Genomic DNA, 12,188 nt, shown 5'->3' on the forward strand with positions numbered 1-12,188 from the left:
GGCAAACTACAAGTAAAATACCCCTCACCTCACATTTTTAGATATTAAGAAATACACAAGTGTATTAAGAAAAGATTCTAATTGATAACAAAATAATGCATATCAAATCTTGTCTGAAAAAGTAAAACAGCATTTTTAAGGAATTTGTAATTTTAAATGTATACCTTAGAAATAAAGTATCACCTGAAAAAGTTGCAAAATGAAAAGCAACCTGGGTCTAAAAAGTGGACCGAAGAAAACATTTTTGAGAAAAATAATTAAATAGCAAGTGTACATGCAGCAAAGTTCAACAAAGCTCCAAAAAATGTTTCTTCTAAAAGAATAATACAATCAACAAAACAATGGCTACTTAATGGAGAGAGAAAAAAAGAGAAAGAGAAAGCATAAATATATGAATATCAGTTATGACAGAGAATGCGTGACTATAGCTGGAGAAAATATTAAACAGGTAATAAAAGGGCATTATGAACAATCTAACAGCAATAGATTTGAAAATAGATGTGAAGAGTAACTTGCTAAATTTCCCATGGAAAAAAGTTAATAAGTATTATATATTTTAAAGAAATGGAATGTTATCAATATTTTTTCCACAAATAAAACTCAAGGTCATGATGGCTTATCTTTTATTCTACCATACAAATGAGGAAGAAATGTTTCCAATCTTATAGAAGCTCTTCTAGAGAATAGATGAACACTCATTTCATGAGGCTGGGAAACCTTAACACCAAAATCTGACAAGGATAGTAAGAAAAAGGAAAATGACTAGTCAGTTTCACATAGGAACATGGGTGTAATAAATTCTCAAAAAAAAAAAATCAAAACAAATTCAGAAATATGTAAATACATCTTGAAGAAATTTGATCTATCTAGGGGAATGTAAGTTTTATTATTAGAAATTAACAAAGGTAAATCAATATCTTAACTGAATAAAGAGTAAAACAATGGGTTCACTGCAGTAAAGGTAGCATATTTGTAAAACTTCAGCATTCATTTATCATAAAAAGAATAACAATCTCACGATTTTTTTAGCAAAGTAGGTATAGAAGAGAACTTCTTTAACTTGCAAAGGTTATCTAAAAACATAACAAAAAAATACAGATTATTTTATTTTTTTCTTCAAAAATGGAAACAATAAAAAAGAGGAAATATTCTGAAATCTCCTAAACATACCTACTCGCCTACCAGCATCTCAATCTTATGTCAATACTATACCTTTTCTTGTATAGTGATGCTCTTATCTAATACACAGGTTCTCTCACTTGTCTACAAGGACATGGCTTGAGAAACTCTCCATACTTTTTGATCAAAAATTCTCTTCTTTTTATTGAATCATTGTCATCAGTATAAACGCTTTATTTATCTTATTTTAAAAATTGTCTAACAATGTCTGTAAACACAATTCGCTTTTTAATAGAGCCAACCATCTCTTGCTGAATAATAAAGTGTGGAAGGGTAGATGAAGCAAGATTAAGTCATCCATGAACTGTTATTTTTCCACTTTAGGTATGAATCTTTCCTTACTTTTAACACTTATGAGGATAGTGAGGTTTATGAAAGAGTCCCATACATCTTCAAGTTCATTGTCTTGTGCTCTACTGATTATTGCTTCATCTACCTCATTTATTCTACTTCATCTTGAACAATCTCTCTTTTCTATGAGTCTAAATCATAGAAAATATAATTGTTGAATGGTAGAACTTTTTTTCAGCATTATGGAGCTGGGTTTTTAAAAGGTCATTTTATACTTCCCTTACATTCCCCCCATCTTTATATGTCTTATGTTTACAATTAAGGGAAACTTGGATAGCTCTTTTAGCATTGTCACAACTAATTTGGGAACATATTATTTTTATCCATATTTATATTTATATAATAATAATTTAGGGAGAATCATAAAATTTAAAAGAGAAGCCTTGAACATCTGAAATAAAATTTGGTGTGTGTGTCATGAAAAAGTTATTGGTTTCATATCTGGACATTGGTTAAAACTCAACAGAGTGAGCAAAGTGCAGTGAAGATGCAGGTATTTGTGGTACATGTTTATTAAGATGGTACCCTATGTACTATTGGAATTTGAGGTCTATTTGTACTTAAATTTGCCATAAACTTATTAGCAAGGAAAGAAAGTCATAATTTACAAAATGTAAGAGATTATTCCAAATTTTGTTGATAGTATTTTATTATTCTGTATTTGCATCTCAATCCCACTCCCACTTCTTCCGTTCTTGGCCTTTTTCTCTCCTCTGCTGTGAGCCCAGGCAGACTGGCTGCTATGAAGGTCATTGCCTGGGCTTTCCTACTGGCTGATTTTGTGTTGGTTTAGCTAATGAGACTGAATTTCTTGAAAACAGACTTTGAGATGGAGCATTCTTTAGAGATTAATGGTGATTCTCCCTAAACATACATTTGCAAGGAAGTATTGGCACAAGGAGAAGCCGAGCTGCACTGTGATGACATCTGAAGCTTCACTCACCCTTGGGCGAGCTCTAGATCTGCAATGACCCTTCACAACCGTTCCCATTTCAGGCAAGGGTCAGACCTTTGTAGCCCCACCTCTGCACATCACTTATTGTGCCTTGTTCCCTGGGAGACAAGATTCCTTTGGTGAGGCAGTTCCCTGAAGCCAAGGATATGTCCCAGAGAAGCCTGTCAGTATGAGCCATCAGCAGTTAAAGATTCCTAGGAGCAGGGGGATAAGTGCCTAAGTTTTTAAGTGGTGATTTAGGTAAAGCACCGTAAATCAACCAATGAGAGAAATCACAGGATAGGAGCTCAAAATCCTTACATCACATCTTTTTTTTTTCATATAAGGTGATATTCACAGGTTGTGGAAAATAGGTCCTGGTTTCCTGGGGACATTCTTTAGCCTCCCATAAACATGGGCCCCATTTGGATCTCTCTCAGTTTGGTAAGTGCCATATTAATAGTTCTATTATGCGGTTGGCTCACAGCTTACCTATCTTTAAATTGAATTGACAAGGGCTGTCTTTCCATGCGAAACAACTTGGTCAGCATCGCTTTGTGCTTAAAATTAAATACTTCAAAGCAAGTAGCAGAAGAGTTTAGGGAGAAAATAAAGCATTAATAAGATAGTGATGTCATATACCCTATGTCTGTTAAATTATTTTCCACTGTGCCCTTATGAAATAAATATTGTTATCTCCATGTAGTATGGGAGTAAAGATGATTAGAAGGGCTAAGAGATTTTCTCTAAGGTCAGGTTTAGGCTTAAGTCCACATTTTTCTAAGTCAGTGAAGTCACAGTGCCTTAAAAATAAATACTAAGGATAAAAGAAAATACTCCACAGGATGACTTACATAATAGCATAAATTTCAATATGAAGTTTTCCTTGATCATTAAAATATCAGACCTGGTTTAAGATGAAAAAGCTAGCAGTTTCCTTTTCTTCCATTTGTTAATGATAAATGTGAACTGTCAACAGTGCCAATCTAGCAATAAATGGTATAAGCTTTCCGGTTTGTTTTGCTGATGCTTTATATAAATGAGCACTTAGGAGAAGAGTTTTGTGGATTCCTTTATTTATTACAGCTTACATGGTGTGAAACATTGTGAGCTATGCAATCCTAATGCCAACAAAAAATGAATAATTATCTAGTACTGGGGTTCTAAACAAGACCCATACCAGCAAACAGATGTCAGTAGGATTTTGGCTCCAGGTTTTTGCCTGCAGGAAGTCATTAAAAGATAAGTGGAGAATCAAGTCTGTTCCCCTGGTAGCAGAATTTCTACCCTTTGGAGCCATACAGAGGGGCTTATTTTTGGACAGAAGCGATAGCTCCCACATTAGATGGCAATCACTCTTGTATTTATAGACTTCGGGTAAATCAATCCCAGACAGGCAATAACAGGATCCTCTCTGTATTTATTTTTAGGCTATTTAAGAAAAGGAGTTCTGAACAAAGCAAACGTGTTTTAAACAATCCTATCCCTCAGTAAATTTCATAGTTCAATCTTCCAAAATCATATTGTGGTCTATTTATATGCCCTTAATGACTTTCCACTATCTGGAAAGTAGCATTGTATTCCAGCTGTGCAAGCACTGAAATCTGTATTCCAACATGGTCGATGCTTCCACAGAATGTCGTGATTGAAAGCAGGTGCAGATCATTATACTCAATACTCAGGGCTTTTCTTTTTCTCTTTTTTCCATCTTAGCATCCTAATGATTCTACAAGTTACTGTTTGCAACTCACAAGTTTGCAATGACCTAAAAGGCTTATTTGCTTTTTTTCTCAGATTAAATAAGTTAAATTTCAGATAGTCTTCATAACATCTTTTCATTAACACATATTCTAATGGCAATGAACCATCAAAAGAGTGTAGGGCAATGAATATGGAGTGATTTTTCTGAAGCAGTAAGTAGCATAAGACAATAAAGAAAAATATATTTTGCTTCAGAAAAGATCAAGAACTATGTAAGAATTAGGGGATCAAGGATTTCTAAAGCTATGATGCCACACACTTGCCATTAATAAATTAAAACAATGTAGTTATGTTTTCCCTGGTTTTGTTCATAGATAATGAGTCAATTATTCCTCTAAAGTCATGAAATGTCAGGCTTATTTTAATATACTCTTGAGGTACCCAAAAGTTTAAAAATAAAAATACAAGAATAAAATGTCTTATTTTTATGTTATTTTATGTATGCCACTTAATGCTCAGCCTAAATTGTGATATCACATGCCAATCATGTTGGTAATATATATTAAAAATCATATGGGTAAATAATATGTGCAAGAGGAGAGTATTTATAGACAGTATTTTCCATTTTAAACAGAAGAATAAAGTTTAAAGGAATTACTTTGTTAACAGCCAAATGGAATGTTTATCCTCTTAGCTGTTACATCCTGCCTTTTTAGATGTTACAAATGAGAAAGTTTAGGTAAAAGCCTACTTAAATTTCAGTTGTTTCCTACTTTCAGTTTTGTGGAAGAACAGGTGGGAAGTCCTAACCAACTACACAATACAGTAAAATCACTGCAGCATGAATCCCAAATTCAAATTAATGTTTCAGCGGCTTCAATATTTAAGTCACTAAAAGCTTCCTAAGGCAGATTTGCATTGTGCTGTTTTCCACAGCGCTCATGCTGACAGATGTTTTTTTCTTACTGGGAAGTTGTGTTTGGGTATAAAGTTGTGATAGATACATCTTATTCCAGTTTTCTTTTTCTTGTTATTAATATGATATGAGTAAAAGGTATCGGTATGGTTGTGACTTGTTTGGTTGTTATTACTGAGTCCCATAGGTCAAAAATCTACAAACATTGTTAAAATAGAAATTGTTTATGTGGTCAGGGATGAAGTTAGATGGATTGCCTCGTATCACACAGATATGAGGCAGACCTAGGATATAAAATCAGGCAGTCTAGCTACAGAACCTACTCTTTTAAGCCCCAAAATCATAATGTCTTCGTACCTGGTCATATCGGTTAACTTCTCCTGTGTAACAAATGACCTTGTGGTGGATGGATTCCAGGTATCTGTGACCTTGTATAATCTCCTGCCCTGAGTGTAGGTAGAATCTGTGACTTGCTAACCAACAGAATATGGCAAGGGTGATGTTGTGTCACTTCCCTGAGGATGTTATTTATTTATTCATTTATTTATTTATTTATGGCTGTGTTGGGTCTTCATTGCTGCGCGTGGGCTTTCTCTAGTTGCAGCGAGTGGGGGCTACTCTTCGTTGTGGTGCGTGGGCTTCTCCTTGTGGTAGCTTCTCTTGTTGTGGAGCAGGGGCTCTAGGCACCCAGGCTTCAGTAGTTGTGGCACGTGGGCTTCAGTAGTTGTGACTCATGGGCTCTAGATTGCAGGCTCTGTAGTTGTGGCACATGGGCTTAGCTGCTCCATGGCATGTGGCATCTTCCTGGACCAGGGCTCTAACTCGTGTCCCCTGCATTGGCAGGAGGATTCTTAACCACTGCACCACCAGGGAAGTCCCAGTCATTGGAAATTCTGATTCAGAAAAAAAAGGATATTATTTAAGGAAATCTTGGTCTTGCTGGCAGATTCGCTCCAGAGATGCTCTTTTCTGGCTGAGTAAGGAAACAGCCATGTTGGCAAAGCCCATATGGCAAGGAACTGTGGGCAACCTCTGGTGATGGAGGGCAGCCTCCAGCCGAAAGGAGGCAAGAAGATGAATCCTCTGTCCTGCCACCGCGAGGAAATAAATTCTGCCAACAACCTGAGTGTGTTTCAAAGTACATTCTTCTCCAGTCAAACTTCTACATAAAAGCAGAGCCTTATTGATACAATTTTGACCTTGAGAGACCCCTAGCAGAGGACCCAGCTAAGCCATGCCCTGACTCCTGAACAGTGAAAACTGAAATAAGAAATGTATGGTGATTTAAGTTACTAGGTTACTAAGTTTGTTGCACTTTGCTACATAAGAGGTAACTAATACAATCTCCAAATAACTGTGGTTTAAAACAACTAGTCATTTAGCTCACAATTCTGCAGTTTGGCAATTGGCTTTGACCCTACTGGAGAATTCTGGTCTGTGCTGATTGGTTCATGTGTCTGCCAGCTGGCAGGTCAGCCACCGTGGATGTTTCATAAAGGAGTTGGTTGGAATGGCTATCAATTTGGTCCTCTCTCCATGTGTACAGGGTATTCTGGAATTGTTCTCAGGATGGCAGGAGAGTTCTAAGTTCTTAAGCGAGCAAACTAAAATTCACAAGTACTTTTCAGGTCTCTGTGGTGTGAAGTTAGCTAATGTTCCATTGGCCACAAGTCACAGGGTCAAACGAGACCTAAGGACTGGGTGATAGATTCCACCTCTTGAGGGGAGAAATGGAAAAGGGTGGCTGTGTTTACAATCATCACACTGGTATTCTCCATCTCTAAGTGATACTGCAAGTCACCCAGTTGATGAAGTCTGAAAGCTAGGAGACATCATTGATTCTTCTCATTTTCTCATTCCCCACTTCACTCCTCTGTCTGTGTAACCTAAACATAATTGGCTCATTTCTTTCCATGATTATTGTATTTTAGTAGAAATACAAATGACTGGGTTGTATGTCTCAGTGAAAAGGGGTACTTTGTGCAGGAATAAAACACAATACTTGCAACTTAGGAAATCTTATGGCTGTTTGTCAGATGTCTATCAACAAGCATTGAATGTAACCTAGTGTATGGGTTTTAGTGTATGTTCCTAAAATAACTAAAAAGTGGGAGTCTCTTAAAGGTCACTTGGAAAATGTGATGTACTTGTTGGGATTCTCTAAGGCTGCAGTAAAGAGTACCATAGCATACTCAGTTTTTACTTACAGGCTAAACCGAATTCACTCTTATCAGGGGTCAAAAAGTATGATCTGTAGACCAAATCTGGACCACTGCCTAATTTTGTAAGACAAATGAGTTAAGAAACCTGTTCAGATTCAATGGGAGAAGAATTAGAATCCCCCTTTCAATAGAAAGAGTCTCAAAGACTTTGTGGCCATCTTTATTTTACCACAGGAATTTTGTTGAATATAATTTAATAGATTCATGGTTGCTGAGAAGTTGCACCGCATCTGCTTAGAAATGATGAACGTGGCCTTGGGCAGTCAAGTAGTCAGTGTGAAAATCCCAGTTGTTTCCATGTTTAGCTCTGTGATGGAGGAAGACACTTGTCTCCTCTTCAACTTCCTCATCATGGGGGCTCATATGCCTGCCACAGACATTTGAATTTTGTTTGTGATACTGATATCCTCAGCGTAATCTCTTACGCTGAGGCTTCTGCCCCTAACCAGATTATTCTGCTACTTGATATCCTTTTGATTTATCGGGTTTCAGATCTAGCCAGAAAAATACAAAACCAGTTAGACTTCAATATTTGGAATCTTCAAATGATAGATTGCCTATTTTCTCCCAACACTGACTTACTTAATTTAGAGGATTTTAAATGTTGTCAAGCAATATTAAGTAACACTTGTATTTTAATGACATATTGTGCTTTAAAATCCACGAAGTGATTTTATACACATAATACCACCAACCCTTACAATGACAACGAGTGGTTACTATTTTGTTTTTTTAACATATAAAGAAACCAAACATCAAGAGAGATTAACTTACTTTCTGAAGTTCACATTGCTAGGGCAGGTTCAGGCCTCAAACTCAGGTTGTAAATTTGAGTCACAAGGAAGAAGACAATATTTTTGATATGTCATTTACTGAGAAACTTAAACACGTGTGTAAAGGAGAGAGGAGACCCTAATGTGTTATTAAACTTCTAAGTAACATAAATACTGAAAACTGTTACATTTATAAAAAATTAACAAACATCATGTGAGAGACTATATTAATATTACCTAATTATCACTGAGCTTTAGGTTACATTCAACCCATTGACAGTTCGTTAAGCACCTTCAGTGTGTTTACTTCTGCATGCGCAGCATCTAAAAAAGAATCTAAGGAACACTCGACCATATGAAAAAAATAATTTGGAAATTCAGAAGTGATTTAAGTCTCATTATCATTCTGCTGGTGCAGAGTGCTAAGAATAGTGTTGAGAAGCATTACTTTTATGTTAGCATAATTTTTGTCTTGATGCCACCATTATGGTTTACCTGACAAATGACTGCAGCCCACTGCCACACTTGCTACCTTTTCCGTGACAGCAAAGAGTGTTATGCTATTCAGCTTTCAGAAAGGTTAATTTCTATTTTCTGCAATTATGAATGACATGGTTAGAGGAGGTTATAGGGAGCTGAATTACTGTGATTACTGTTTGCTAGAAATTATGCAAATGTATATAAAAACAAGTTTGTGAAAAATGAAATTAGGCTAGACCTGATTTAACCTAGTGTTATTAATGTTACAAATCAAAGTGTAAATAAAACACCAACATAATAAAATTCAAATCTCAATGTAAATATTATTTTATTATGAAGCACAAATAGGATGCCTGTTAACATAACATTTTTACCATAGCATTGCTGTATTTGGTATCATTGCTGAGGTATTCTGAAGCACATTAAAATCCAATCTTGCATGATGTATAACCTGAAAATGATGCTATTTTATTTTTTTTCCCTAGGAGCACTGCATACAAATATGTTAACCTCATCTTCGAGGCCGAATATTTTATTTGAGTTATGATTTAGAAAATAATCACTTGGTTCCACTAAGCATAAGTTTATGCAATTTAATTTATATTATAGTAATATTAGTAATAGCTCAATTATTCCGTATATTTGAATATTTAAATCTTTGTTTCGAGGTTATTTTTTCTAATTTACTAAATTTCATCACTAAACCATACTTCCACTCATTCTTATCTTTGGTACTTTTTCTAGTCCTTTCTTAGTTTGACAATAGGAGTGAAGGACCCAAAGTACTTTGAAAAAAATTGGGAATCATTTTCCGTGTTACTTAGTCTTAAAGAAATGAATTCATGTTAATGGTTAAAACTTTGTAAAACTGTATGTGGACAGGTGTGAATATATTATCATCAGCTTGTTGATTGATATTATGTAAAAATAAAATAAAATCTCAAAATTATATTTTATTCTGAATTATACTACCCTTTAAAATTTACTTCCAAAAATTACAACACTGAGCAAAAATAATCAAGCATAAAAACTAATATTTTATATGTCCTGCTGTAGTCACAAATATGGCATTTTGAAGAATATACCAAATGTATATGTACGTTTTATACCCTCACATATGAGAAAATAAATGTTTAAATGTATGAAAGAGGCAATCATTCTATGTTAGTTTTTAAAACTATGCAATTATGAAGAAAAATTTAAGCATTTTCATACAAGAAAAGTAATGCATAGGCTGTTTCAAAATGCTGCTGAGGCCTTAGGGCCTGTGACTGATGCCCCCACCCCCTGGGCTCGGTGGGGGAGTGACTCATGGAGTGGCCGTAAGGGATCCCACATGCTGCGGAGCAACTAAGCCTGTGCACCACAACTACTAGCCTGCACTCTAGAGCCCCCGAGCCACAACTACTGAGCCTGTGTGCCACAACTACTGAAGCCCGCACACCTAGAGCCTGTGCTCTGCACCAAAGAAAAGCCACCACAATGAGAAGCCCGCGTACCACAACGAAGAGTAGTGCTTGCTTGCTGCAGCCAAAGACTGCGCACAGCAGCGAAGACCCAACGCAGCCAAAAATAAAAAAATAAATTTATTTTTTAAAAAAAGTAATGCATAAGTATGTATAAGTATATAACTCATAAATATAAGTTGATATTGCTTCAAACATTATTCAGAATTTCATGTTAAAAATGGAAGCTTTACTTTTTTTTTAACACTATTGATGTGTGTGTTTGCAGGATGTTGTTTTTAAAAACAAAGAACTCCCGCCCAAATTTACATTATGTGTTTATAAATATGGTTACTAGATATGAATATTCATGATCAACTATGAAATCATCAGTGGCTATGAGAGAGACCAATTCAACCTGCCTGTTATTTTTTCCTAGACATACAGTTAAACCAGTTTACTGTGAAGTAAGGTCACGTGACTAAGTGCTATCCATTGGGAAGCAAAGGGCAGAACACTTGCCTCTCTCAGGCCCATCGCATAAACACCTTCTACATGTGCCCTTCCATTCTGTTTGCCTTTTGCCAGCCTGCTGCTGAAAGGCATAGTGACCCTAGAAGCCAAGCATTCAGTATGGCAGAGCTTAAGGTTGAACACTGAGGTATTATATCACTAATCAGGAGAGCTATGACTACTGGCAATAAACAGCAGTTTTAATTTTGTAAGGAAACAAAGTAAATGCCTCTCATATTTAGAAACATTTATATTTTAGGGTTTTTTGTGTGTGTCTGCTCGCGCACATGTGTGTGCTTGAGATATATGTGAGAGTAGTTAGTGTGATCTTAACTTATATGTAGACTTAGAAGACATATGGAGTGAAAAAAACTAAACAAAATTTTACAAATGATAAGAAATGAGATTTTTTCTGGTTGTCCTTTGTATATCTTCTTATTTAATTTTTTTCCTTTCTTTGATTGTACTGTCCATTATCACAACTGTTCAAATAGGGGTAGGTCTTTGACTCATGTCTCTATTTTAGAATAATGTTTTTCACTAAATCTTTGACACAATTTGGCTAAGACTGAGGGTTTACCTCAGGAATGCAAGGCTGGTTCAACACTGAAAAATCAATTAGTGTAAGTCACCAAATCAATAAAGCAAAGAAGAAAAATTATATCATCTCAATAGATACAGGGACCATATTTGACAAAATTCAATAAACTTCATTATAAATACCAACAACAAGCTAGGGACAGAAGAAAACTTCCTTAACCTGATAAACAGTATCTACAAAAATACAGATAATTTAATTAATGATGAAAGATAGAATGTTTTCTCCAAAGACCAGGAACAAAGTAAGGATGTCCTCTATCAGCACTCCTATAAAACATTATACTGAAATTTATAATCAGAAAAATATCACAAGAAAAAATAAAATAAAAGGTATATAGGAAATAAAGGAAGAAATAAAACTGAATATGTACAGTTGACATGATTATTCACATAGAAAATACAAAGGACTCTAAAGATAATTCCTAGAACTAATAAGTAAATCAGTAAAGTTGCAAAGTATAACATCCAATCATATCTATATACCAGCAGCGAACATCTGTAATTTGACATTAAAGGAGTATCACTTATTATAGCACAAAAAAATGAAGTAAACAGGTAAAGAGCAATCAAATATGTACAAGACTTGTACACTGAAAACTACAAAACATTTATGAAAGAACTCTATTTAATAGAGAGATGTGCTATGTTCATAATTGAATGACTCTATGTTTATAGGACATCAATTTTCTCTAAATAAATCTGTAGATTCAATGCAATTCTAATAAAATATAGCAGAACTTTTTGTAGACCACAACAAGCTAATACTGAAATGTATATGGAAACACAAAGAAATAAGACTAACTAAGATAATTTATTCAAGGGACTTCCCTGGTGGTCCAGTGGTAAAGAATCTGCCTTCCAATGCAGGCGAGGTGGGTTTGATCCCCAGTCAGGGAACTAAGATCCCACATGCTGAGGGACAACTAAGTCTGTGCGCCACAACTACTGAGCTTGCGTGCCTCAACAAGAGAGCTCGCATGCTGCAAACTACAGAGCCCATGTGCTCAGGAGCCCGTGTGCCACAACTAGAGAGAGAAAACCCGCACGCCACAATCAGAGAGAAGCCTGCGCACG

Source organism: Neophocaena asiaeorientalis, unplaced genomic scaffold (assembly GCF_003031525.2).
Source record: "Neophocaena asiaeorientalis asiaeorientalis breed wild unplaced genomic scaffold, Neophocaena_asiaeorientalis_V1.1 scaffold25, whole genome shotgun sequence".
Classification (NCBI taxonomy): Eukaryota; Metazoa; Chordata; class Mammalia; order Artiodactyla; family Phocoenidae; genus Neophocaena; species Neophocaena asiaeorientalis.